Consider the following 25,491-nt stretch of genomic DNA (forward strand, 5'->3'; position numbering starts at 1 on the left):
CACAGAGAGAGCAAGAAAGTGCCTGTTCATGGTTTCAGGTTTTTGTACTATGGGTTTAATCAGGGAGAAGAGTGGGTAGATTTAACTGGACTGGGATGATAGCACATGGACGAAGAATGAGTGCTATATTCAATGTGAATTGCAGCTATCCAACAAGGCAATGCTGCTCTGCGTGCATCTCAGATGCTCATAGAACAGCAGAGGTAGAGCAGCAGAGGGACTGGAGAAGGTTGCAGAGATAGTTATTCTAAGGGAAATTTTAACTTGAAAGTGTTTAAGTCTATACAGGGCACTGCTAACTGCCGCTGTCCAGACAGCAGCCTAGCGCAAACACTGGGCTTATATAGAATCAGAAAAACAAGTTTTACAACAGCAAAGCCTACAAAGTAATCAGGAAAACCACAATAAGCTTTGTGCCAGCAGCCCCCAAATCAGACAGGTTTGCTATAGCACACTTCTGCCACAAGTGTGCAGTCAGAAAAACCTCAATGTAAAAATGTAAGATTTAGAGCTTGAGTGTGGGGAAACTACACAATCTAGATACTACAGTCCTGTAAAACTAACAGACATGGTGTAATTAAGTACTACAGCAGCAGTGGAAACAGTTCACCTTTGAAACTCTACTAAAGTGTAAGAAATGTAACAAATAATACAGAATTCTTATGAAATACAGCAAAAATGATCAGCAGAAGTGCAAAATGATACTTATTTTCACTCTTTTAGAAGTGGATGGCTCTAGATGCAGTAGATTATCTGTAACTCTCAGGGGAAGGAGCCAAACCAAGAGCAGCTCTGAGGTATTGAATTATGTTTCATTCCCTAAAGTATCTTACACATCATGTAGTCATTCCCTTGCAAATGCATTATCATGTCTTTACTGCTTTTTCACTTGAAATATTTATAGCTGTTACTTTGTTGTCAAATCTTTGAAAACATTTATGCCACTTTGGTTATACTGAGCTTTGACTGGTTATACTGAGCTTTGATCTGTGTCTACACCAAAACCTGTTGTGCTAGCTATTGCATTTATTTTATACAATATATTTGTAGCTATCTTTAAGAACATTTGTATTTTGCGTCTTAAATGTGTGTGTGACTACAGGTTGTATTCTAAAACAATTGATCCCCTATGCATTAAGCGCTTAATATATGCATACTCAGATTGCATTATTGGTGTATATGCATACTTCAGTGGCAGCGACTCCTGTATCAGACTTTTGCGATCCATCAAGCTGTACAGGATAATGAAGATCCCCTAAAACAATTCGGAAACCGTGTGCTCTATAAACAAATGAAAACTCACAATTGTTTTACATATAGGTAGTACTATCCTTTTACCTCAAACACACATAAATCTACTTTTGTATTAATGTACAGGAGACAGCGCGAATGCAGTCCCCCACTACCATAAATTATGTAGTTGGGTTTCCCGCATTTGGGGAAATCACGAAGGTCAACCCATCCGAAGTACAATGGATAAGCCCCGCCTTGGGAGAACCACCTTTTTGAGCGTGGTTTCTCCCCTGCCAGGTAAGTATGAATACTAACTTACTAATATAATTTTCCTTATTTCTGGTCTACTTTACAAACAGGGGTGCTACTATAACAGGTCTACAGTTCACAAATATTGTAACATCCCAACACACAGCTATACAGCTAGACACAGAATTCAGAAGCCTAGTCAGGAAGTATACACATTATTTTTATCTATCATTTCCCATGGAGTAGTGCTTTCCTGAAATTTGCATTGCTTTACGTCACGGCAGTTCATTACAGTAAAACAAAATATCAAGGATTTTTAGTTATAGAGTGGATTCTACCAAATTAGCATATGCAAGTGATTCAACACATAATACGACAGATATATATTACTGAGATAATAAATGAGTTTTATAGACATACCTATACCTATACTTACTGCACTAGCCTTATATGACAATGTACTAAAGTAAATTACGAATACTATACTTAAGTTGGCCATACCTTTCTAATATCAAGTAATTACCTACCTGTATACATATATCACACTAACAGTTCAGTGACAACATACTAAACTATTGTAAACATAAGCTGAACATAGATGAATTCTAGTAGCAAATATTTAAAATGTTGATTGTAGAAATACTGCCATGAGTATAAGTGTATAAACCTGCAAAGCTGGTATATAAAGTTAAATCTTTACTCTTTACAGAACCACTACCTTTTTGCTGATTATAATCTTGTGGTCAGTAATTGGTCAACATAGATGATTATGTATCCTGGTACACATTAGAGCAATAGGCTTCTAATTCTACAGAAAATGTATGCTAAAACAAGCCCTGGTCCTCTGTGTACATTCACTGTTAATACTGTCAGTATAGTTCTGCATTTTTTAAAGTGTGTCCTTGATCAGTAGCATTTTTACTTGATCAGTCATTGATTATTTTTTCCTGAATTTTAAGTTAGAATTTTGAGAGCTGCGTGCCTTGTGATCATTTGTGTTTTTTTTTTTTTTAGATGTGTTTGATAACCATGTTTCCTCTTACCATGGCAATGTGATATTTGGCTTCTTAAGATCTTCTTAGATCAAGTGCCTATGAACCTATGAACCAAATAACCTCAGTATACACAAATGTTTCTTTTTACAGGCAACTGTAGAACAGCATTTGATAAACTTACTTGTTTGAAGTCTCATAGTAGGTTAATGGAGGCTGAGGGAATCAAACAGTGGACTGCAGAATGAATATAATTAGCAGTTCATAGTCCTAATGCTTTGCGCCAAAGTGTCATAAATGTATGCATTTAACTTTGTTTGTCATTTGGGAAGTTCCAGATGGACATTGCTCATATGCAGAAAGGTCATTGGGGAGATTCCCAAGTACAAATACAATTAAGTTCAAGATAAGTGCAAAGTATTTTCCAGTGTAAAATAGAGGATTATGTTTGGCTCTCCAGTCATAACCAAGTTATGTTTGAAATAAATGTGTTGAGACCATATAACCACTTAATTATTATCACTGAGATCTGATCGTAAGTCTTTATAGTATACGGACCTTCAGCTGCTTTAGGGTGCTACTGTTTAGGAGTGTGGTATTTTACAGCTTTAAAAGCCATAAAAATGTAGCAATCTTGCATATACAGTGGCCAGAAACTGTGTATCTCTGGATTAATAGTTTTAAAGACTTTGAAATATTTGGGCTTATTGTTTCTCGGTGGCAGCAAGAAATGTTTTACAGTTTTCAAGGTTCTTTTAGTCTTTACCACTCTTTCGTGACAGCTGCTGTGTATGCTCTTGCACAAGACTTGTGCAGGACAACTCTATGAGCTGCACATAACAAGAAATGTTATGCACTTGTTTGATAGCAGAAAAGTACACAACAAGCTTTTCCTTTTCCTGATTTCAGAGCATAATCAATGTACTTCACATACTTTATGACTCTAATAAACTGGAGTATTGCCTAAGCAGTTTCCCCAGGCAAATCAGACATCTTCAAAGCATAGCTCATCATCCTTTGTCTGTCAAATGTTGGACAGTGGTTCTCCAAAGTTACTAACATCTTTGGGTATGAAACACACAGTATGATTATATATTCTTCCTTATGCTTACAGAATGTTTTTTTCTAATTCTTTAAGTATGTCAATTTTATTTACTACGGTATCTCAGCCTGACTACTTAGGTAATCTATACTTTAAAATGACGTAGGACATAAATGTGATTTAGGAGAAAGGAATGCATGAAATTATATTAAGTCACACACTTCGGCAACAAATTCATCATCACAATTATCATCTAAAGCAAAGGATAACAATAATTTTAAATAAACAGGAGTTGCATCAACAGCACTTCATATACTGCTGCAATTCCACTCTCCAAACTCCAGCTGACAAAAATTAAATTCAGAATTGTGCCATCATTTTAAAAAGATATTTCCCCATTATAGTTTATGAAAATATGACTTGTGCAATCACAGCTAGTTTTACTATGTTGTTTGTTCTGCTAAAAATAAGTTTCTCGAAATTCACTGCTTTAATGGCAGCATCCACTATTTATAAGCCATTCTTTCCTGAGTGTCTTTTGCTATCAGCAATTTTTTTCATTTTAGCTAATTCCTTTTTGTCATGTCTTCCTTGCATCTTGTCAATAATAATCATTCTGTGCTCATGTGACAGTATTTTGATTTTAAACATTGATTTTAACAAGGGCAGAACCAGTAATTATCCTATGATATAATAGGATCATAGGATCTTAGGAAGTTACTAGGCTAATGACCTGAGGGCCCTTACAAGCCTAGCAAAATTTACCCTTGTTACCATGATCAGCACCTATTGCTCCTATCCAACAGGGATATGGGTGGAACCCCCGGGATGAATTTACGGTTACCCATCCAATCGTCCAGATTGCATTTCAAGATGGCCAATGAGGTGCTCTGTTTGACGTGAAGTGAGAGTCTATTTCAAAGGCATGGTAACCTCTGGGAGACAAAACTGTCCCTCCAGCAGGTTCTATTGATGTCACCTTCCAGGTTTAGGTCCTTAGCGAGTAATCCGTGCACCGTTTAATATCCAGGTGTGCAGGTGTGATTTATTTCCAATAAAGCAGGGTCAGAGATTGGCTTATACACAAGGCAGAGATCACCTCTCAGTAGTCTGTATGAAACAGAATAAACTCACAGTCATTTCAGCTGATCCACATAAGACAGCTACTGAAGACCTTGAACTTTCCTTGTGAGGAACCTTTGTGGTCTCTCCATTTGCTGCAGGTGCTTTGAAAGGTACATACCAAAGGGGGCATTGTACTCAGGTACTGGCCTAATGAATGAAGAGTACAGGAGGTGATATTTTCCTCCTGTTCTCAAAGCAATGCCCTTACTTATGAGATGAGCCATATAGAATGCCATCTACCCACTGTGGAAACATGGTGATCAAAGGCAAGGTTGCTGTCAACCTGAGTGCCCAGATCTCTCACCACTGAGTGCACACTTAGGGAATTGCTATTGATGTGGTAATTTGCAGGAATGTCGCTCTTACCGAAAGGGATGATGATAATACATTTTTTTGCACTGAATTGGAGTCCATGACTTTGCAACCAATCATTTGTTTGTGTAAGACCTTCTTGAAGGATGTTGACATTGTTTGGAGATTCTATGACTGCATCCAGTTTGCAGTCATCGGCAAACTTTGTCAGCCACAGTCCCTTGGCTTTAGCTTCTACTTTAAGAAATAGATTCCATACAATAGAGGTCCCAGGACTGATCCCTGCGGAACACCACTGGTTACAGGTTTGCTGTTGGACATGGATTCCCCTATTTTGACTGTATGGGTTCTATCAGTGAGCAGTTCGCAACCCACCTTATGATATAAGGGTTGATATCTAACTGGCAGAGTTTGTCAATGATGCCTGAGTGAGGGATAGTGTAAAATGCCTTACCTAGGTCTAGGTAAGCTGTATGCACAGATTTCCCCTCATCCAGGGCCCTGGTGACTGTCTCGAAGTTCACACGGTTTAACAGGCATGATCTCCCCTTGACAAATCCAAACTGGGTAGGATCTAGTGTTTGGAGATTACCTGTATCTTTATTGATAAGGTCCATGATGATTCTCTCCATAACCTTGCAGATAAGGATAGTCAGGCTAATAGGTCTGTAGTTTCTGGGGTCAATAAAAACACCACCTTTGTGCAAGGGGATAATGGTGGCTGTTTTCCATTCATCTGGGACAAAGCCAGTGCTTAGACTGTGATTGAAAAGAGTACCAATGGTGATGCTAATTCTTGTTTGAGCCCATGTAGAATGCAGCCTGCAACATTATCAGGTCCCACTGATGCTGTGTTTTTGGCCTTAGAAAGGGTGTTTATGACCTGCTCTTTAGAGATACAAGGTAGGGGAGAGGTGTCAGTATATGTGTTACCATTAACTACCAGTTCAGTGCAAACCTGGGCCTTACCTTTTAGGTTTACTTATGTAACTAAAGAATGCCTTATGGTTGTCCTTTGTTGAGGAAGCTAACTTGGATTTGAAGTTTGCCTTGGAAGACTTCACAGGAAGTCTTATTTGGTTATTTAAGTTGAGGAGGGAGTATCTCCAGTTTAGAGCCTGCTTTTTCTTACTCTTAGACAGCAGTTTCTTCCCTTTATTGTAAAGCCTGCTAATGGTGGTTGTCCACCAGGCAGGTTTGCTCTTCATTAAAGAGCTTGTTTTGGTACTAACACGTACTGCCGAGTCAATGCAGTTATACAGGCGCTTGTGTAGGATATTGGTGTAGAGCTTGACATAGTTACCGGTGTGATGCCTGTGCACTGGCCTAGCAATCAAGGAGCCTCAGTCCTCACCACTAACACCAGTGAGGGGTGTTCATATAGGGAAAGGATAATAGATACACACAGTAAATTACAATTTCCCTTAAGAGCACACAGAGATCACAGTCAGTCTGGGGCTGGTTTCTCCCTTTCTCTCCAGGTCCCCAATAAGACTCCCCACTAGCACAGCTATAGGGTCCAGACTTCAGCCTAGTGGGCAAGCTAAAACCTCCAGCACCCTCTCTGTCCAATCAGTGCTTCGTGTCCCTGCCCAAGTAGATCACACACACACACACACACACACACACACACACACACACACACACACACACACACACACACACACACACACACACCCACACAGACACACTTTGAGATAAGAGTTTATACAACCACACAGACACTCCTGGGAAAGGCTGGCACAGGTTATCCAGCTGTGCCACTTTTACCCAGACTATACAGTAGAAATCACTGCCACCACCCACTAATATTTATCAGCTACTCAAAGGCCCTTAAAAGGGTGCCCAATTATTACTGTGCAATATTATTATTTAAATGGTTAGTGCAATCTAACAGTAAAGACTTATTTGGAGTGACTTGGTACAGTATCATTATATACATGCAATGTACTCTAGAGCTTAAATTAACTCTACATAAAACTGCCACAGTTGAAAGGTTTAAAAATATTTAATAATAAATAATAAAAACACAGGGCAATACTTCTTAATACACAGTGCTAGTCAAGAGTTCAGAGATCACAGAGAAACAGTTAAAATAATACGGTAGAAAAGTTCTGACAACACAGAAAACAAACTAGTCTAATATTTTTATTTCCTAGCTATATCTAAGAGAAAACACAGTTCTAAATAACTTACATATAGAACAAAGCAGTGCGGGTGATGTTGGATGTTCTGAAGACAAATGCTCTGAGTTCTCTGATTGTCTCTCTTTAAATTGATAACACAGAGCTGCTTCACATGACATCATTCTTCACACTTCTCTGGTGCTCCCAGGCTAACAGAAATTACATTTACATTCTTTATACCTGGTCAGAAACCAGAGCAATAAATGACATTTATACATGCACATTCTAGCCATTAACTCTGGTCTTAAAACTATAGGCAGGATGCTTCCCTCTAAACATATTGGCTCCGAATTGTGACATCAAAGACAGTCATAAAATACTTGACTTAGCTTTCTTACCGCAGAGTGCGCTGTTGTTACATTTTTGCAGTTCAATATCCAATGCAGTCTTTTCACATTTAAGAGAACAAGCCTGTGGCTTACATTAATATTTACAAATGACAGAATTATCTACAAAATTCTATCTGGCTAGGCTGGCAGCCTTCACCTATCTTCACACATCTCTCCCCCCCTGGAGAACTCAAGCTAGTTTTTCAAGTGACCCTTGAGAAACACTGCTTGAGTGGGTTAGGTCTGTCTGAGTATACCTTACCCCATTCCCTGTCTTGAGAGCCCATCTGCGTTGGCATTGCTAATCCTACTGTGGTGCTGCACTGACATATATGCTTGCAACACTAGGCTCCATCTTAGCAACTTGGCATTTTGCTGGCTGGCTTTGTGTAACCATGTTAGGGGGTTGTGATCTGTCACTACAGTGAATTTTCTTCCATACAGATAAGGCTGAAGTTTCTGCAGTGCCCACACTATGGCTAGACATTCCTTTTCTACAGCTGCATAGCATTCCTCCCTGGGTTGGAGTCTATGACTGGGATAAACCACTGGGTTCTCTTCTCCCTCTGAAGAAATCTGGCTAAGTCCAGCCCCAACCCATGGTTCAAAGCATCCACCTGCACAACAAATTATTTGCTGTAATCTGGACTGGCTAACACATGGGGGTCCTATAACTGGGGATGAACTTTCTGTAGTACCCTGCTGTCCCTAAGAATGCCCTCACCTACTTTCTGGTAACAGGTGCAGGCCATGTCTGAATGGCTTCCATTTTGGCAGGTTCTGGCCTGATCTTACCACTCCCCACTCTCTATTCCCGGTAGGAGACCTCTGCCATACCCACTGACATTTGCTGGGCTTAATGGTCAACCCTGCCCTCTGTAGTCTGCCCAGCATCTCCCGGACATGTTGAAGGTGCTCTTGCCAGGAATGGCTGTAAATGGCACTATCATCTAGGCAAGCAAGGGGAAACTCTCCTGTTAGAATATGATCTACCAGCATCTGGAAAGTTGCTGGGGGATTCTTCATCCCAAAGGGCATCTTTGTGAACTCATACAAGCCAAAAGGAGTCACAAAGGTTGACTTCTCTGTAGCACTGGGAGTCGAGGGTACCTGCCAGTAACCCTTGCTAAGATCAACAGTTGTAAGATATGTAGCCCCACCCAGCTCCTCTAGGGCCTCGTCTGTCCTAGGCATGGGGTAAGCATCTGACTCTGTGTGACTATTTAATTTCCTGTAGTCCACACAGAACCTGGTGCTGCCATCCTTCTTTGGCACCAGCACCACTGGGGAGGCCCAGGGACTGTTGGACTCTTGAATCATCCCTAGTTCCAACATCTCCTGTATCTCCTCCTTCAGACTCTGTTTGACTCTCTCAGGCACCCTATAAGGGGCCTGCCTAATAAGCCTTTAGGGTCCTGTATCCACCTGGTGCTGCACCAGGTGGGTGCACCCTGGTTTCCCAGTGAACATGTCCCCAAACTCCTGTAACACTGCTCGGATTTCTTGAAAGTTTTCCTTCCACTGAGGTGTCAGTCTGAGCCTCACTGAGGAGATCAGTCACCAGATCTCCCTTAGACTCCTCCTGCAATCCACTGCAAATGCTCAGCACAAGGGCCTCCCTATCATGGTATGGTTTCATCATGTTAACATGGTACAATTTGTGCCCCTGCCTTCTGCCTAGCAGTTGCACCATGTGGTTAACATCACTTACCTTTCTTACCACCTTGTAGGGTCCCTCCCAAGCTGCTTGCAGCATGTTGTGTCTGACAGGAATGAGAACCATTACCTGCTGCTCCACAGCATACTTTCTAGCTTGAGCATTCCTGTCATACCACACCTTTTTCTGTTCTTGGGCTTCTGCTAGCTTCTCCTGGGCCAAGTCCATGAGTTTCCTGAGCCTTGTCCTGAGGTTTAGGACATATGCCACAACAGACTCCTTGTGAGGTTCACACTCACCTTCCCACTCATCTTGAATTAAATCTAGAGTTCTCCTCACGCTATGCCCATACAACAACTCAAATGGTGAAAAACCTGTGGATTCCTGGGCAACCTCTCTGTAAGCAAACAACAAATGGGGCAAATATTTGTCCCACTCCCTCTTAAACTGATCTGCAAATGCCCATAGCATGGACTTGATTGTAGAGTTTAACCTCTCAACAAGACCATTAGTACTTCCACAGACAAGCCAGCAGGTCTGACATGAAATTGTCACTTCTGTCAGTCAGTTTTTCTTTTGGGAAACTTACCTTGCTGAAAATCTCTAACAAAGCATTTGCCACCTTTTCTGCCTCAATGGAGAACAGAGACACTGCCTCAGGGTATCGTGTAGCATAATCCACTACCACTAGGATATACTTTACCCTGTGAAACTTGGGGTACTCAGAGGCCCCACAATATCCATAACTACCCACTGAAATGGCTCCTCAATCACAGGCAAAGGCATCAAAGGAGCTCTCACCTTGTCTCCTGCCTTGCCTACCTTTTGGCACTGCTCACAGGTCCTGCAGTACCCTGTTACATCTCTGGAAATTCCAGGCCAACAGAAGTTCTGCATAATACATCTCTTTGTATGTTTTATGCCCATATGACGTGCAAAAGGAATATCATGGGCTATGACTAGAAGCGCCAGACAGTAGGCTCTAGGCACTACCAACTGCTGTACCCTCTCACCTTCTAGCCCTCCCTCAGGGGTCCACTCTCTATACAGTAACCCTTTGTCCCAGTATATAGATTCCCCTTTCCCTTGATAATCAGGTGCCTCACTAGCTTCCTGTCTCAGGCCTTGCAATGCAGAGTCTGAGAGCTGAGCCTGTCTCAAGTCACTCTTTGTAACCCTTCCTAGCTCCCCTTCCACAGGAAGTCTGGCATCGGCTGACAGTGGTGCCTCACTGTCAGCCTGGGTACTACTACTCACCTTTACCTTTGCAGTCACTCTGTCCAAGGGAACATCAGTACCCACAAGCATCTGTGGCTCACATTCAGTCTCACTGCTACAGAGTAGCTCCCTCCCTGAAGTAACCATCTCACCAGTCCTGCCTGCAAGTCTGCAGTCTGTCTGGGTCGCCCCCATGCTACCAGACCCACATGCTTGTCTCCTAGCCTGACTGCGTGTAACTCCATAAACACATGGTACTGCCTCATCCAAATCCTTCCCTATCAGGACATCTGCAGGATGGTAGTTTGGTACCTCTGTTGTCTCAAGACAACCTACTATTGGCATTTTGTCTTTCCCACTTACTGGCTCTCTCACCTTTTGTTCCCCACCTTGCCTCCATGGACATCTGTATGCCACATGGCCTCACTGGTTGCATTCAAAACATTTAACCCTAGGTCCTGGATGTGTACCTGGACTAGTGGCTTCCCCTGCTACTGGCAAATTATGTTGGGGCAGTCCGTGCTGCCCACCATAGGTTCCTTTAGACCCATGAGCAGTACTCGGGGTCTCTTTCCTGTGCAGGGATGCTCTGCTTGCTAGATATAGGTCTCCTTTCTTCCCCAACTCATCTGAAGTAGCACACTGTCTATCAGCTAACCAGATCCTCATGTCTTCAGGCAAAGTGCTAAGGGCTTGTTTCCTCACTAAAAGGTCTGCCAGCCCTTCAAAAGTGACATGACATCCACTCACCCACCTATGAAAAAAAGTGCTCAGTTCAGCAACATATTCACACACGCTTTCATCTGCCTTGCGTCTATGCTCACAAAACTTTTTCCTATACATTTCAGGTGTTAGCTTAAAACATTCTAACAAGTGATTTTTAACAGCAGTATAATCAAAATATTCACAATCAGCAAGTTTAGACAACACAGTTAGAGCTTTACCATGGAGTAAGGGGGTCAGGAACCGTACCCAGAGCCTTACGTCAACATCATACTGTTTACATACCCTCTCAAACATATGAATGAAACTATCAAAATTATCCTCCTCTGTAAACTGCGGAAGAAATTTATTGGCCTTTTGTGCTTCTGGAGTCCAGTTACTCCCTTCCCCATTACCTCCATGACTCTGGCAAAGAGTCAGCATCTCCTTTTCGTGCTGCCTCTGCCTCTCCTTCTCCTCAGCTTCCAGGCATAGCAGTTTCTCATTTTCCTCAGCCTGTAGACGTCTCAGTCTCTCTGCTCCTGGCCTCCAACTCAAGTCTCTTTAGCTCCAGATAGATTTTAAGTCCTCTGCAGAAAGGTTGCGCTGTCCATTCTCTGAGTGTTGTACATCTCCACGATCAGTCTGATCATGCTCCTGTTTGCTGTTCTCTGATACAGCTATGACCAAAGCTGCAATCATGTCTGGTTTAGTCAGGTTTCCATGCACCAGTCCTTTAGCCTGGCACATCACAGCCAACTGGCTCCTTGTCAGCTGACCGTACTCCTCTGTTGACATGCTTGCCTGCTCTCCCTGACTAACTAAGCTAACAAAAGAAATAAAACAATTGTGATCTGAACTCTGAATATTCACTGCTTGGCTGATTTAGAGTACAAAAACACCTTCAATGATCACAGTACAGAAGCTACAGGAATTCACTATCCACACCACTGCAAGCCAATTAATATGTGATATGGCTATCTGACCACTATCAAACAATTAATATTTAATGTGGATATCCCACCACTGCCACCAATTAATATGTGATGCCTGTGTACTGGCCCAGTAATCAAGACTATTGGAGTGGCTTGGACAGTATCACCAAATACATGCAAGTACTCTAGAGCTTAAATTATCTCTACACAAAACAGCCACAGTTGAAAAGTTTAAAAATATTTAATAATAAATAATAAAAACACAAGAAAAATCTCATCAATTCAACACAGTGCTAATCAAGAGTTCAGAAATCACAGGAACTTTAAAACAATATTGTAGCATAGTCTGACCTAAATATAGAAAACAGCAAGACTAATCTGGCTAAATTCCTATCTAACTCTGAGGGAAACTATGTCCTAAATAATTTTACTTACAAGGCAAAGTGTTGGTGAGTTGTTGTCAGCTTCAGACAAAATCCAAAATGCTCAATCTTTCTCTCCGAGAAAGTCTTAAATTGATAATACCCAGTACTGCTGAGTCATTTCACATTACATAATTTTTATCACTTCTCCTTTAGTTCCCAGGCTAACAAACTCAGAATTTACATTTCGTTGTAAGCTGCACCTGGCCAGGACACCACAGCAATAAAAGACACTTTTACATGTAAAACCTAGCAATTATCTCTTTTTTACAAAGGGTAGTGTATGCATGCATAAAACACCTTTTTTTAAATAGCTGAACTCTTTCAGTTCACAGCTAAAAAGTACAGAACTAGCACAGATAACTTTAATGAGCACTAATAAAAAGTGCTTGTCTGAACAGGTGTTTTCTGCTAGATATTAACAATCAGAATAAAACATTTGAGCGCTTTCACAGAGTCCTCTCTGCTTCCTCAGACATAGATGTATCATTATTTAAACAAAAGCAGCAGTTACTGTAGTATGTCTGAGGAAGCAGAGAGGACTCTGTGAAAGCACTCACATGTTTTATATATTTTTACTATTTTTTTATTAAAGTGTTGTTTTGCCGTGTGTATTCCAACGAGTTGGTGGCTTTTTTGGAACTTTGTCAGAAATGAAGGATGAAGCTGAATGTTGATCCAGTGAAGCACAGAGGTGCTCTCTCAATGGTGTCAAGAAAGTACTGAAGAGATAAGCATCCAGGCTGCTCTTTTCTCCCTTGGGGTTTTTGAGCTACAGCAGCCTGGGTGCCAATGTGCAGGTGGGAGCCATAGACTTTTGGAGACTGGCAGGCCATTGTATCCTGGGTAGGATACAACCCATATAGCCATAGGCTACTGCAGCAGTGAGAGTGATGAACATTGATATTTTTTCTTTATTGGATGTGTTTTATTTTGGCTGAATTGTTGTAGTTATTGAGTCCAATCTTATAATGTTCCTTTAAATAATTTCTCTGTTCACTGAAACAAGAAGTTCTCTACTTGCCTGGAAAGGAAGATAGAGACACCAGTTTCCCTTATCTGTTATCAGCAGTGTAGGCACAAAGGCTATCTTAGAATATTTAACATTTAAGGAGGAAGCATCACAAATAAATTTGGCATGGTACACACCAAAACCTCTTTATACAGAAAAAAAGTGTACTTAAATAGAAACAATTGACCCTCTGTACTTAGTACAGTCAGCATCTTAGACCAGCGTTTATCGATAGAATCTTTCTCCCTTGAATAAAACTTTTCTGTATTACCTCCTTTCTAATTTACTACAAAAGCTGCATTCTTCCTAAATTCCTTCTCTAACAGACTGGGAGAACATCATTTTCCCCTTCTTATTTGCCTGCAAGTATCTGAAGAGTTTTCCTCTGCAAAAATTCCCATGTGAGATGAGTCCTCACCTCCCTTATGGAGCAGAGTGCCTTGTTTAACAATTGCATCTTCAGAAGAATAAAATGTGACGACTTCCCAGGAAGGTTCACTCTAAAGCAGGGTGGATGTAACTGTTTAAGAGTAAAATTCCTTTTCCTGCCAGCTTCACTGCATAAAGAAAATATGTTTTATTTTGCCCTTTTTCAACTGCATAATAATGATCATATAATATCTTGTTTCTGATACCTTTATTTTTTTTCTAGGAGCCTAGATTTTTTTTGCAAGGATCAGGGCAAGAGGAGACAGGGAAACATCATCCAGTGTGATTGAAGAAGAAAAAAATCTTTGTGGGTACTCTCAACCCCTATTTCTTATCTGAACGGACCAGTCCAGTTAACCAACTTATCTTTCACAAACTCTACAAATGTGGTATGATGGCTGCCACAGAATTTGTAGCACACTGTGGAGTTCAGCAACCAGTCTGCACAGGAAGTCTGTCTTTAAAAGAAAGTTTTGGTCATTGCCTGTGTCTAAGCTTTCTTTTTTTAAAAGCCTTCTTTCTGAGCCTGGTTAAATGGTTCAGTTATTTACTTAGTATACTCTGTGAACTTGGTATCATCACTGTAAGCACCTGCAAAATTAAACTGTAATTCAGACCAGAGCTGTAGCTAGCTGTTGTCACACCCTTTGCAGGTTCCTGATCTGGCTCCTCTTCAACTCTAGGTTGATGAGGGGAAAAAAGGTCTTCTCCCTAAAAGCTAACAGTTTTTCCTTTTCTTCTTTGTTTGTTTATGTAACAAATCACTTGCTACAGCTGATCAAATTACCATATTTCAGCCTTGATCACAACAGCTGTAACTGCATTCACTTCTTAATGCTGGTAGTACAGTTCATGCCCTGACATTTTATGCCTGGTGAGACTGTCCCCTTTGCCCTACCCTAGCTACTCCTGTGATGGAGACCATGGCATCTAATGAACACATCATCTCCCTATTGAAATGCCAGCACTCAAAGTGCCAAGTGGTAATATGCAAAAAAAAAAAAAAAAAAAAAGTAAAAATCCAGAAGAGCGAATCTCTTTAACTTTTTTTTTTTTTTGCAGGGGGGTGAGTCCCCCTACACTCCCCCAAACTTATATATACTAACTCAGAAACTCCAAGATTGCTAAACCTTCGAAAAAAAAGGAAATAGTCTGAGAAATGGCCATCTCAGACATAATATATACAAGTCTCTTTTTTCGACCATTCAGTCTCAGTGTTTTGGAACTCACACTAGTGGGTCCTGACATTTCAAATGGTTACCAACACATCTACAACATCACAAAAACAAAACATTATCGCAGTGAATATGAAGCAATTTACAGCAAGATGTACTTTCAACAGTAATGGAACAAAATGTACATGAAAAGCAATCAGTATGCTGTCATTGCTATTAACAAAACATTACCATTACATTAACAGTGCATATCTGACAGTGAAACTTTAAATCTGTGGTTATCAGCAAAGCATACCTTTGTTGTTATTAAAAATTTCACTGAGACCTGAAGTAGCCCCATGGCACAAAGGGGTAATGCCCTTACTGTACCCCAAACAACCAGTTAGAAGAACAGATTCTGGAGGGTGAAAATAGGAGTGAGAAGCCGATTTTGGCTCATCCATCCTGAAGGACAGTAGGCAGCCTTAGCTCACTACAATAAACAATGTGCAGTCCTGGTGAACTCTGCCAGGCATATGCAGTGAGCTGCTTACTTTGGAAGTTTAGCATGTGCAGACGTATGCAGACACACACCTCTTAAGGGCAACAAATGAGGAGCTCACATGACTGCCACCATGGTAGGAGTTAAGACACGCTTGCCAACAGCAGTATAATGCTACACCAGTGTCCTTGTTCTCTCCACCAGCCTGGACTGTAGGTCAGGTTGAGACTGAGGGGCTAAAGCAGGTCCAGTAGACTCAGTGAATGAGGAGAAGAACTGGTGGTCAGTTGCAGGGAAGAAAAAAAATAAGTTATGTTCTTACTATAACATTTCATCTGTGTTGTTGACCTTTATTCATTCATGACTGATGGGTCTCAGTTCCGTCCTAGGAACCAACTCGGTTGATATAACAAGCTCGCACTAGCCAAAAAGTCTTGAGCTAAGGTTACCCATAGTGCCCCTCTCCTAATCTCCTCAGATCAAGTTTGCTTGTAAAGATAAAGCGGAGGCTTTGTCTGAGCAAATGCCCTAACATATGACCAGGACCAAATCCAAACCTCCAGGAGTTTTTCGGTGGGGGTTGGTGGGTGGGATGAACATAACTTCTTTATCTGATGTTGTTAATCTTCATTCATTCATGATTGATGGGACAGAGTCCCTAGCTACCTTGTGTCCCGGCAGGCCCTATGGATGGATATTCTTGAGCACCATTGAGCCAAAGATGCTCTCTCCCTGGAGATCAAGTCCAATTTGTAATGAGTGATAAAGGTATAAGGGGTAGCCCAAGTGGCTGCTGCACAGATGTCATCCATAGAAGCTCTTGAATGAAAAGCCACCAAAGTAGCAATTGATCTGGTTGAGTGCGCTTTGATTTTGGTAGTTAAACATATCTGTTTTTGTTGATAGATAAAAGAGATGCAGTCTCTCAACCATTTTGCCAAAGTGACTTTGGAAACCAATTTTCCTAACTTAGGTTCTAAAAAGGACAGGAACAATTGGTCAAATGTATGGAAAGACTTAGTCCTGTCTAAGTAGAAACATAGTTTTCCATGTACATCTAATAAATGCAAGCAATATTCTCCTTTAATGGAAAATTTTGGGAAGAAAACTGGTAGGTCGGGTGGATTGATTGACATTTAACTCTGAGACAACCTTGGGTAGAAAGGAAGGGTGAGTCCAAAGAGATTCTCTCTCTTTGTGGAAAACTATGTAAGGGCATTTTACACACAATGCCTACAATTCTGATATTCTCCTCACTGAGGTAATAGCTACCAAGAATAAATTCTTCCAAGACAAGAATTTTATATCGCATGAGGTAGAAGTTTCAAAGGGATGACGAGTCAAAGTTTGCAGAACCAGCGTCCAATTCCAAGGTTCAATGGGTTCTTTGAAGGGTAGTTTTATATCCATGACTCCTTTCCAAAAGGTTTTACACAGACAGTGAGATATTAATAAGGAATTTTGGAAACCATTATGGAAGTTTGAGATAGCTGCTAAATGGACCCTGATCGTAGAAGCTGAAGCCCCTGAATGGAGTAAGGCTGATAAATACTCCAACACTGAACTAATAGGAGCTAGAAAGGGGGCCAACCCTTTCTCCCGAGACCAAAAAACAAATCTGTTCCCTTTGCTATGATACATTTTTTCAGTGGACGGTTTATGGGAAGCCAGAAGTATTTTTCGTACAGGGGAAGAAAGGTTATTTAGCCTGGCAATTACCGGACGTGGAGGTACCAAGCTGTCAGCTTGAGGCTCGATAGGTTTGGATGGATCAGCCCCTGTAGGTGTGACAGTAACCCTGGAGTTGGATCCAGAGTCCACAGGTGGTGAACCAGATGAGGCCAAAGGAAGGGGAACCAGATTTGTCAGGACCAATAGGGTGTAATGAGGATTACTTTACTTCTCAACCGAAGAGCTTTCTTTAGAAATTGTGGGATCAGAGGGAAGGGATGGAAGGCATAAAGCAGTCCTGGGGGCCAATAGAGGGTCCCTCAGGGACTCCCCCTGAGGGAGGATTAGGGCAAAGTAGCTACTGCAATTGTTGTTGGTGGGGGATACGAATAGATCGCAGCAAGGCTGAGCCCAGCAACGAAAAATCTCTGTTTCCACTTTGGGATTGACAGACCACTCATGTGGAAGGAGAATGCATCTGCTCAGTTTGTCAGCAATCACATTGGAGCTCCCAGGAATGTGCATTGCCACCAGGAAGCGGTTGGAGGTTATCGCCCATTGCCATACTCTCATTGGCTTCCCAATACAATGGGTAGGATCTGGTTCCCCCTGTTTGTTGATGTACCAGACCACTGACACATTGCCTGACTGAATAGTAATTGTCCCCAACAGGAGGGCAGATTCAATTGCTTGCAATGCCAGAAGCACTGCCCTCAGTTCTAGGATGTTGATATGCAAGTTGACTTCTAAGGGGGACCAGGTGCCTTGGACTGTCTTTCCCTGAAAATGCCTCCCCCATCAGGGATGCATCCATGGTCACTACGGCTTGGGCTGAGAGGGTGAGAAGGGATGACTCCCTAGTTCCATTTCTAGCTTCATCCACCAATTCAGATCTTGCTTGCAGCAGCTGTTTATGCAGATTGGGTGGGACACAGGATGTGTTAATAGGGACCACTGAGAGGCTAGCAGCCATTGTAGTAATCATATATGTAGTCTTGCTAGGGGAACTATAGTAATCATTGCTGCCATTGATCCTAGCAGTTGAAGGACTGAACAAGGTGAGACTTTGTCCTGAGAGAGTATCAATCAGAGTTGAGATCTTAGTTTGTGAAGCCTGTGATGAGGAAGAGTGACAATGCAAGTCCTTGTGTCGAATGCTGCTCCTATAAGGTAGGAGTTGTGACTTCTCTTCGTTTATAGATATTCCTAGGAGTAGTGCTAGCTGTAGGGTGTAATGCAAAGCAAGGAGCAGTAGATGCTTGGAGGGGGTGGTAAGGAGCCAGTCGTCTAAATATGGAAACACCCAGAATTCTTGCAGTCTCAAGTGAGCTGTTACTACTGCCATACATTTGGTGAACCCTCTAGGGATTACAGAGAGACCAAAGGGCAGCACTCAAAACTGGTAATGACTGGCGCCAGAAGTGGAGATATCTTCTGGAGCATTTGCTCATTTTTATATGGTAATACGCATCCTGGAGATCTATTGAGCACATCCAGTTGTCTTTTTCCAGAAACGGGAGAAAAGACTGAACCATGACCATCTGGAATTTGGTCTGTTTGACGAACTTGTTTAGGATACTGAGGTCCAGGATTAGCCTCCAGTCCCCTGTCTTTTTTGGCATTAAAAAGAATCTTGAGTAGAATCCGGATTCTATCTGTTCTGATGGGACTGCTTGGATGACTCTTTTTTCAAGCAGCTTTCAAATTTCTTGTGCTGCTATGTCCCTCAGACTGCGTGGAAATCGGGGATTCTCCTTTGTGGTCTCAGATACAGATCAAAGGGGATGTGATAACCTCTGGTAATTATCGTCTGCACCCAGGAATCTGATGTTATGAGTGCCAGGCTAAGGGGTGCAGAGAGAATTGTCCCCTGACTACTTCCAGAGGCAAGCAATCAGGCCACTCTTCTGGACAGCTATTAGGGCTGTCCAGAAAAGGAATCTCTTGACCTCTGGTTACATGGACCCCCCTCTGCCGTGGGGGGGGGCATCCTCCTGATGAGATCCCCCTCTACCCCAGGGGGAAAACTCGCCACGTGTGTCACGGAATAGCCCTTGGGATTTCCTGAACCACATTTTCCACTTCTCTGATTCCTAGTATAGGATCACTAGGGAGTGGAAAAATGTACACCCACAGCAGACAGGATCTTTCTGTCCTTCTCACACCTGCCTAAAATGTATTTAACTTTTGGACTGAAGAGAGAGGAAGCATCAATAGGAGCATTGACAAAGGAAGACTTGAAAGGGTCTGCAAAGTTGCACAAACGCATCCAGGCATGAAGTCTAATGACAACACCTGTACCTGCTGCTCTGGCCATCCCTTCAGTTGTATGTGCAATCAACCGCAAAGACAAGTTGGATATTGATTCCAGGGTGGCAAGCTGTGAGGCATCTTTGTTACATACCTCATCAGACACTGCTCCTGCTAACATCTCTGAGAATTCTGTAATCAAGTCTCTTTGGAGATGGGTAAAATGTGCCAAGTAATTCAATGACCATATGGCAAAGGTTGCTGAAGCATAAACCCGCTTCCCAAGTCTGTCCATCATCTGAGGTGCCCTGTTTGGAGGATAAACAGCAGGACTCTCGTCTGCGAGTTCTTTCTCGGTAGCCGCTGCCACCACCATAGCATCTACTGCTAAGCCTTTGGACCAATGGGGCTGATCTTCTGGAGGGGAGAGTATTTTGTCCAGTCTCTAGGGGATTGGCTCAATGGTGTCAAGAGCCTTCCAAGCACATTGCACGATGAGTTTTACCAAGTCATCTGCAGGCGGGGTTACCCAGGAAGTAGAGGGTTCACAGAAACCTGCAAGAAAACAGATTCCTCCAAGGAAGGGTTGGTGGACTCAGTCACCCTCTGCTTCAAGATCTCCAGTATGTCTCCAAAGAAGACATCCTTAGGAGATGACCATGGAGACGCTACCTCCTCATTGTAATCTGTATTTTCAGTGGGGTATTCTTCTGGAGAATCAACGTGCTTCTTCTTGCACAATCTCTTATGGGGTGGCTCTTCAGGGGGAAGATCAGAAGAGGATTCCGAAGAGAGGGTGCCCTGTAGTAGGGTGTCTTGCTGCTCCCATACCCGATGTCACAGAGTAGTGGACTGTGGCAGCTGTGAACCAGAGGGCATGTTTATATGGCATTCTGGTGCCAAGGGAGCCAACTGTGAGCCTGCTGAGGCAAGTGCCCTCTCCATAACCTGGAAGGCAGGCCCACCTGAAGAGGGATGGGAGCCCAGAGCTGAGAAAGACAACCTCAGAAACGGGGTCACACCTCGCTCTGACAAGTCGACCTACAGGCAAGGGGGCACAAGAGGACTCGAAGCTGGCAAAGCAGCCAGAACCATACACATCACCATAGAAAAAAATTGCCGCCATACTAGGGATCATGGTGCTAACAGACCAGTCATGGTCCCGATGGTGGGTCAGCTCCGACTGAGCCGTGGTCCACAAGGTAGGCTCTGGAACTGAGGTAAGATCTACCAATGGGACCGAAGAAGTTGGTACCGGGATTGACGTCAGCATCGATGGCTCCAAGACCTGTGAGGAGGTTAAAGTGGCCATGTAAGTTGGTGTCTGTAGAGAAACACCTTAGGCTCCAGGTGGGAGGAAGGTCCTAGAATTGGTTGGGATGCCTCTGGCAGCTAGGAGCTAATCCACAAGTCTCACTACGTCGAGCTCCAAAAGGCTCCTGGTGGAACAGGTTGACATCCCCGATGGAGATTCAGGCCAATCTATGAATGGAATTAGTTGTTGCCCAACAAAGGGGTCAACTGATGGGGAATATCTGGTCCTGGCAAGTGTGTCGACATTTGGCACCATGGTCAAAAGACCAAAAGGCTGTGATGGGGGGGGGGGGGTGACCTGTTTCAATGGGAGACTATTTTTGGTGCCGAGAGGGTCTATGGTACTGTGGAAGGGGTCGGTACTGTGGGCGAAGTAGTCATTCTCACTGTCGGTTCCATGGTCAAGGACAGCACCGTGGATGGAGATTTTGACTCCAGTGCTGACACAGGTGTCGAAGTCATTTTAGCAATTTTTGGTTTTGGTTCTGTATGAACCTGGGCCTTAGTGGTTTTCAATTCCTGCGTATGAGGAGACAAAGGTACTGACTGGCTCCTCGTCTTTGACTCTTTTTTAGGAAGGGTTAAGATCTCTCCCTCAGATAAAGCCTCCAAGAAAGGGGGGTTTTAAAAGACCCTTCAGGATTAGCTTATTCTTGCACTCTGTTAATGTGCAGGCACTAAAGCTCTTGCATAGTTTGCATGGGGGTTGAACTTTTAAGTCCGGTACTCCCAGGCAACAGACACAGGAGAGATGGCCATTGGAGTTGGGCATCTTCTTGCCACACATTACATTGTTTGAAACCAGTAGTGCCTTTTTTGTCCGCCATAATACGACTATCCAAACAACAATAAACCAACAGTAATAAAAAACACAAATTTAAGTAAAGAGAAATACTGTCAGCAATAGTCTCACACACACACACACACACACACACACACACACACACACACACACACACACACACACACACACACGCATAAAGAAGGGAATTTTTTTTATAACAACAGTAAAGGAAGAAAAAATGCCCAAAGGGTAAAGGAAAGGAAAGGAGAATACCAACGAAGGTATATATAAATTACCAATTACTGCAAACTGGGCGCCATAATCAACTCTCCAGCCGACACAAGCATCCTCCAAAAGGGCCTCATAGAAACAGACAACTGGTGCCAGAGCCATGGCCTTAAGCTAAATGCCAAAAAGTGTATAGTCATCCCCTTTGGCAAAAACAAAGTGCCCACAAATTACCACATAGGTGGTAATCCATTAAGTACAGAAGAAGTAATTAGGGACCTGGGGACCCAAGTTGATAGCAATCTCTCATTTGACAACCACGTGGCCAAAGTGGTTAGAAAAAAATTTATATAGCCCACCTAATCATGAAGGGATTCACATCCAGATCAGGGGAGGTCATCGTGCCTCTTTACTCATCCCTCATCAGGCCCATAATTGAGTACAATGCCCCTTTTGGGATGTACCTTACCAGACACCTGCAGCAACTGGAAAGACCTCAAAAGTACCTCACCAAGAGGATCAAAGAGCTCAAACAGATGCCATATGTTGCCCGGTTAAAGAAACCCCAGCTCTACTCAGTGGCATACCGCCTGCTCAGAGGCGATCTGTGCCTGACGTATAAAGCCATGTCCAACCCGGAATTAATGGACATGCTGCACCTCAGAAAATCCAAATCCCATCAAGCTACACGCTCGAGAGACTTGAACCTCAGCACCGAAATAAATAGGACATGCTGGAGGGACAGATTCATAACCCAGAGGCTCCCTTCACTCTGGAATAAAATCCCAGTCCAGGTTAGGCAGAGTCCCTCACTGACTCTCTTCAAGAGGAATCTTGATGAGTGGATGGGAGATCGTAGGTTTACCCCGGGTATCACTTCTGTGTCACTGTTAGACAGAGGCACAGTATACTAACCTCAAAAAAGGGCATAGCAAAATTAATTTAAAATGGGTGGCGAAATCCAAACACATTCTGGCTAGGCTTATAAATGCCCTAGGGCAGATAGCCTAGTATGAACCTATGAACCAAAAGGTAAGGGAAAAGGAGGGGCCTGTACCAATGATGGTACTAAGAAATACCAATAAAGGTGAAAGGGAAGGAAATTCTCATTTGCACTAGTAGTAAAGTATCAGAGGGTATAAACGACTAAGAAGAGATGTTATAAGCAATTATAAAGGAAACAAAATCAATATTTTGTGAAAAAGAAACACTTAGCTTGAGAGCTGGCCTGACATGTCTTGAAAGTCTCTGTGGCAAACAAGATCTGAGGAGACTAGGAGAGAGGTGCTATGGGTAACCTTAGCTCGAGACTTTTTGGCTGGTGTGAGCTTGTTATATCGGCCGAGTCGGTTCCAAGGACGGAACCCAGACCCATCAGTCATGAATGAATGAAGCTTAACAACATCAGATCAATTAATTAAAATCTGTCTCTGCAGCTAGCATGCTAAAACAGCCTCAGGGCAGGAGACAAAATGCAGCACTATAATTGAAGTGTATTTTTAGTTATTTTTTGCAGCCATTTCTCTAGTGAAATTAATTAATGGTCAGTGGCAGTGTTTTCAGAATAGCACTGTAGGGAAAAACAATCAAGAACTTTGAAAACAATACTGTCATATGAACTAAAACTCTGCAAAAAGCTAAAGTTTGATGTTTTTCATTTCATTTCACTATCAGTATCATTAAAATTACATTTTCCATTTTTCAGTCTTGTATGATGCATGTCAAAGTTCATGAGTCCTGAACAGTTTTATTCAATCTTGTCAACCTCTTGTTTTAAGTTTTAATTTGGCTCGCAATGTGCATTCTTTCAGTTTTGTTTTCTCATTGTGAAATTTATATTTCTTTTCCCAAAGTATTATAAGTAATTACAGTTCATGGTTTTTAGTCTTTTGAGTGTCCTGAAATTCTTGTAACTGTAGTTAGAACCAAACGAACAAGCAAAAAAGCAAGACTAATACCAGGAATGTGCAAGTGTAGCATCCAGTTGTGGCCTTTGGTGCATTCTTCTTATTAGCTGTTTATAGCTCTCACACCTTTAAATCCACCCACTTTGGTCCTAGTGAGATCTTATATACAGTGCTAAATGAAATCTGCATTGCCCTTGTGCAATTTAAATACGTCATCTTTGAAAAACATTGCTGTGAGCTTTGAGTCTTGAGTATGTGTGCAATCTCATGTGTCTGCTTGTTTTTCTCCATTTACTCTGTTAGGATACTACGTTATGACAATATGCTGTACTGTCAACATTTTTGGAATTAGCTTTTTCCATTAGGTACTGATGTAATAACAGTAACAGAGTTGTTTTTGAAATATTCTGACATACCATTATAGAGATCTCATTGAGAGATCTTGATTTTTAATTCAGTTTGTTAATAAGGTAAGAGAACTAATAATTTTTTAGGCCTTTTGATCACAGCCTAAGGTCATTGGAATATACAGTAACTACATAGGGACAAATCCAATGCAGCCAATTAACCAGAATGAATTTGTGAGAGGGAAAGAAACTAGTATCCAGCAAACCAATGCAACACAGGAAAAACATGAAAGCACTGCCAGACAGTAAAGTGGAGGTCAGAACTGAACTTTAGACAGAAGAGCTATAAAGCTGGGATACTACCAGTAAACCATGGTGCTGCTTCATGGAAAATATCTATTAAAAACTAGTAGGTAATATACAAAAAATAATAAAATAGACTTTATACTTAGGCCTGTCAAACTGTTTAGCAATATACCTTGAATGGAAACTTAGCAGCTGCTTATCAGGCACTTCTGTTATGACAGCCTTCTTTGTTACCACTGCTAAATCAAGTAATTTCTCTTAACTGAAAACATGACTTTGATAGCAAAGAAAGGACTGCAAAATTAAATTATTCTGCATATATCCAAAAATGAACACAGACTGAAAAGCTAAACTGACAATTTAAGATCATACAGAAACAAATGCGTCTTTTTTCAAACCAGTTCATCAGGGGACAACACAAACACAGTCCTCCACAACCATAAATTATACAGTTGAGTTTCCCACATCTGGGGAAATCACAGGGGTCAACCACTCCAAAGTGTAATGGAGGAGCCTCATCCTGAGAGAACCACCTTCTTGATCGTGGTCTCTCCCCCCAGCCAGGTACTGTATGAGTTCTTATTTCATATTATGTCACATCTACATCTGTAGCCAACTTTACAAACAGAATGCTTATGCTAATTTCTTTAACTTTTTAGAAGAACTACCAGAACAGATATCTACACAGAGACACAAAATTCACGGCTCAGCATTATCAAGAGAATAAATTCTGGTGAAAAAGAAGTTACGTACTTATCATAACATTCTATATGAGTTGTCAGTTTTCATGTATTTTCAATAGATGGGTTTGGTTCCAATCCCTCTGAACCAGCTCTGCCACTTATTAAAGTTCATGGCAACCAAATACTCTCGAGCTTCTCCCTCTACCCATAATGCAACTAGCTCATTTACTCAGATCGCGTTTGCCTACAGAATAAGCAGAAGAAGAGGAGGAAAGAACACAATTTTAATATTTCCAACAGGGACCATGTCTGGGGTAGTCACCATTTAAAATAATCAGACAGATTATGACAAGGTAGAGACCACCTCTTCTTCCAAAAAAGTTAGGTAGGGGGTTGGAAGGTGGGGAGTTGAGGATACATGAAAATCGACAACTCAGATGGAATGTTATGTTAAGTATATAACTTCTTTATCTGAAGTTGTCAATTTTCATGTTATCCTCAA

The 25,491-nt window shown here is 42.0% G+C and overlaps 2 non-coding genes across 2 annotated transcripts; both read right to left on the reverse strand.

The window, feature by feature from the left end:
* Positions 1-1,374: 1,374 nt before the first annotated feature.
* On the reverse strand, positions 1,375-1,538 carry LOC122797397. Its single transcript, XR_006364118.1, has one exon. It is a non-coding gene; the product is annotated as a U1 spliceosomal RNA (small nuclear RNA).
* A 23,174-nt stretch (positions 1,539-24,712) lies between these two features.
* Positions 24,713-24,879, reverse strand: LOC122797403. Its single transcript, XR_006364124.1, has one exon. It is a non-coding gene; the product is annotated as a U1 spliceosomal RNA (small nuclear RNA).
* Positions 24,880-25,491: the final 612 nt, after the last annotated feature.

The sequence above is a fragment of the Protopterus annectens genome, chromosome 3.part0 (genome assembly GCF_019279795.1).
Source record: "Protopterus annectens isolate FY-2018-M chromosome 3.part0, PAN1.0, whole genome shotgun sequence".
NCBI classification, from domain to species: domain Eukaryota; kingdom Metazoa; phylum Chordata; order Ceratodontiformes; family Protopteridae; genus Protopterus; species Protopterus annectens.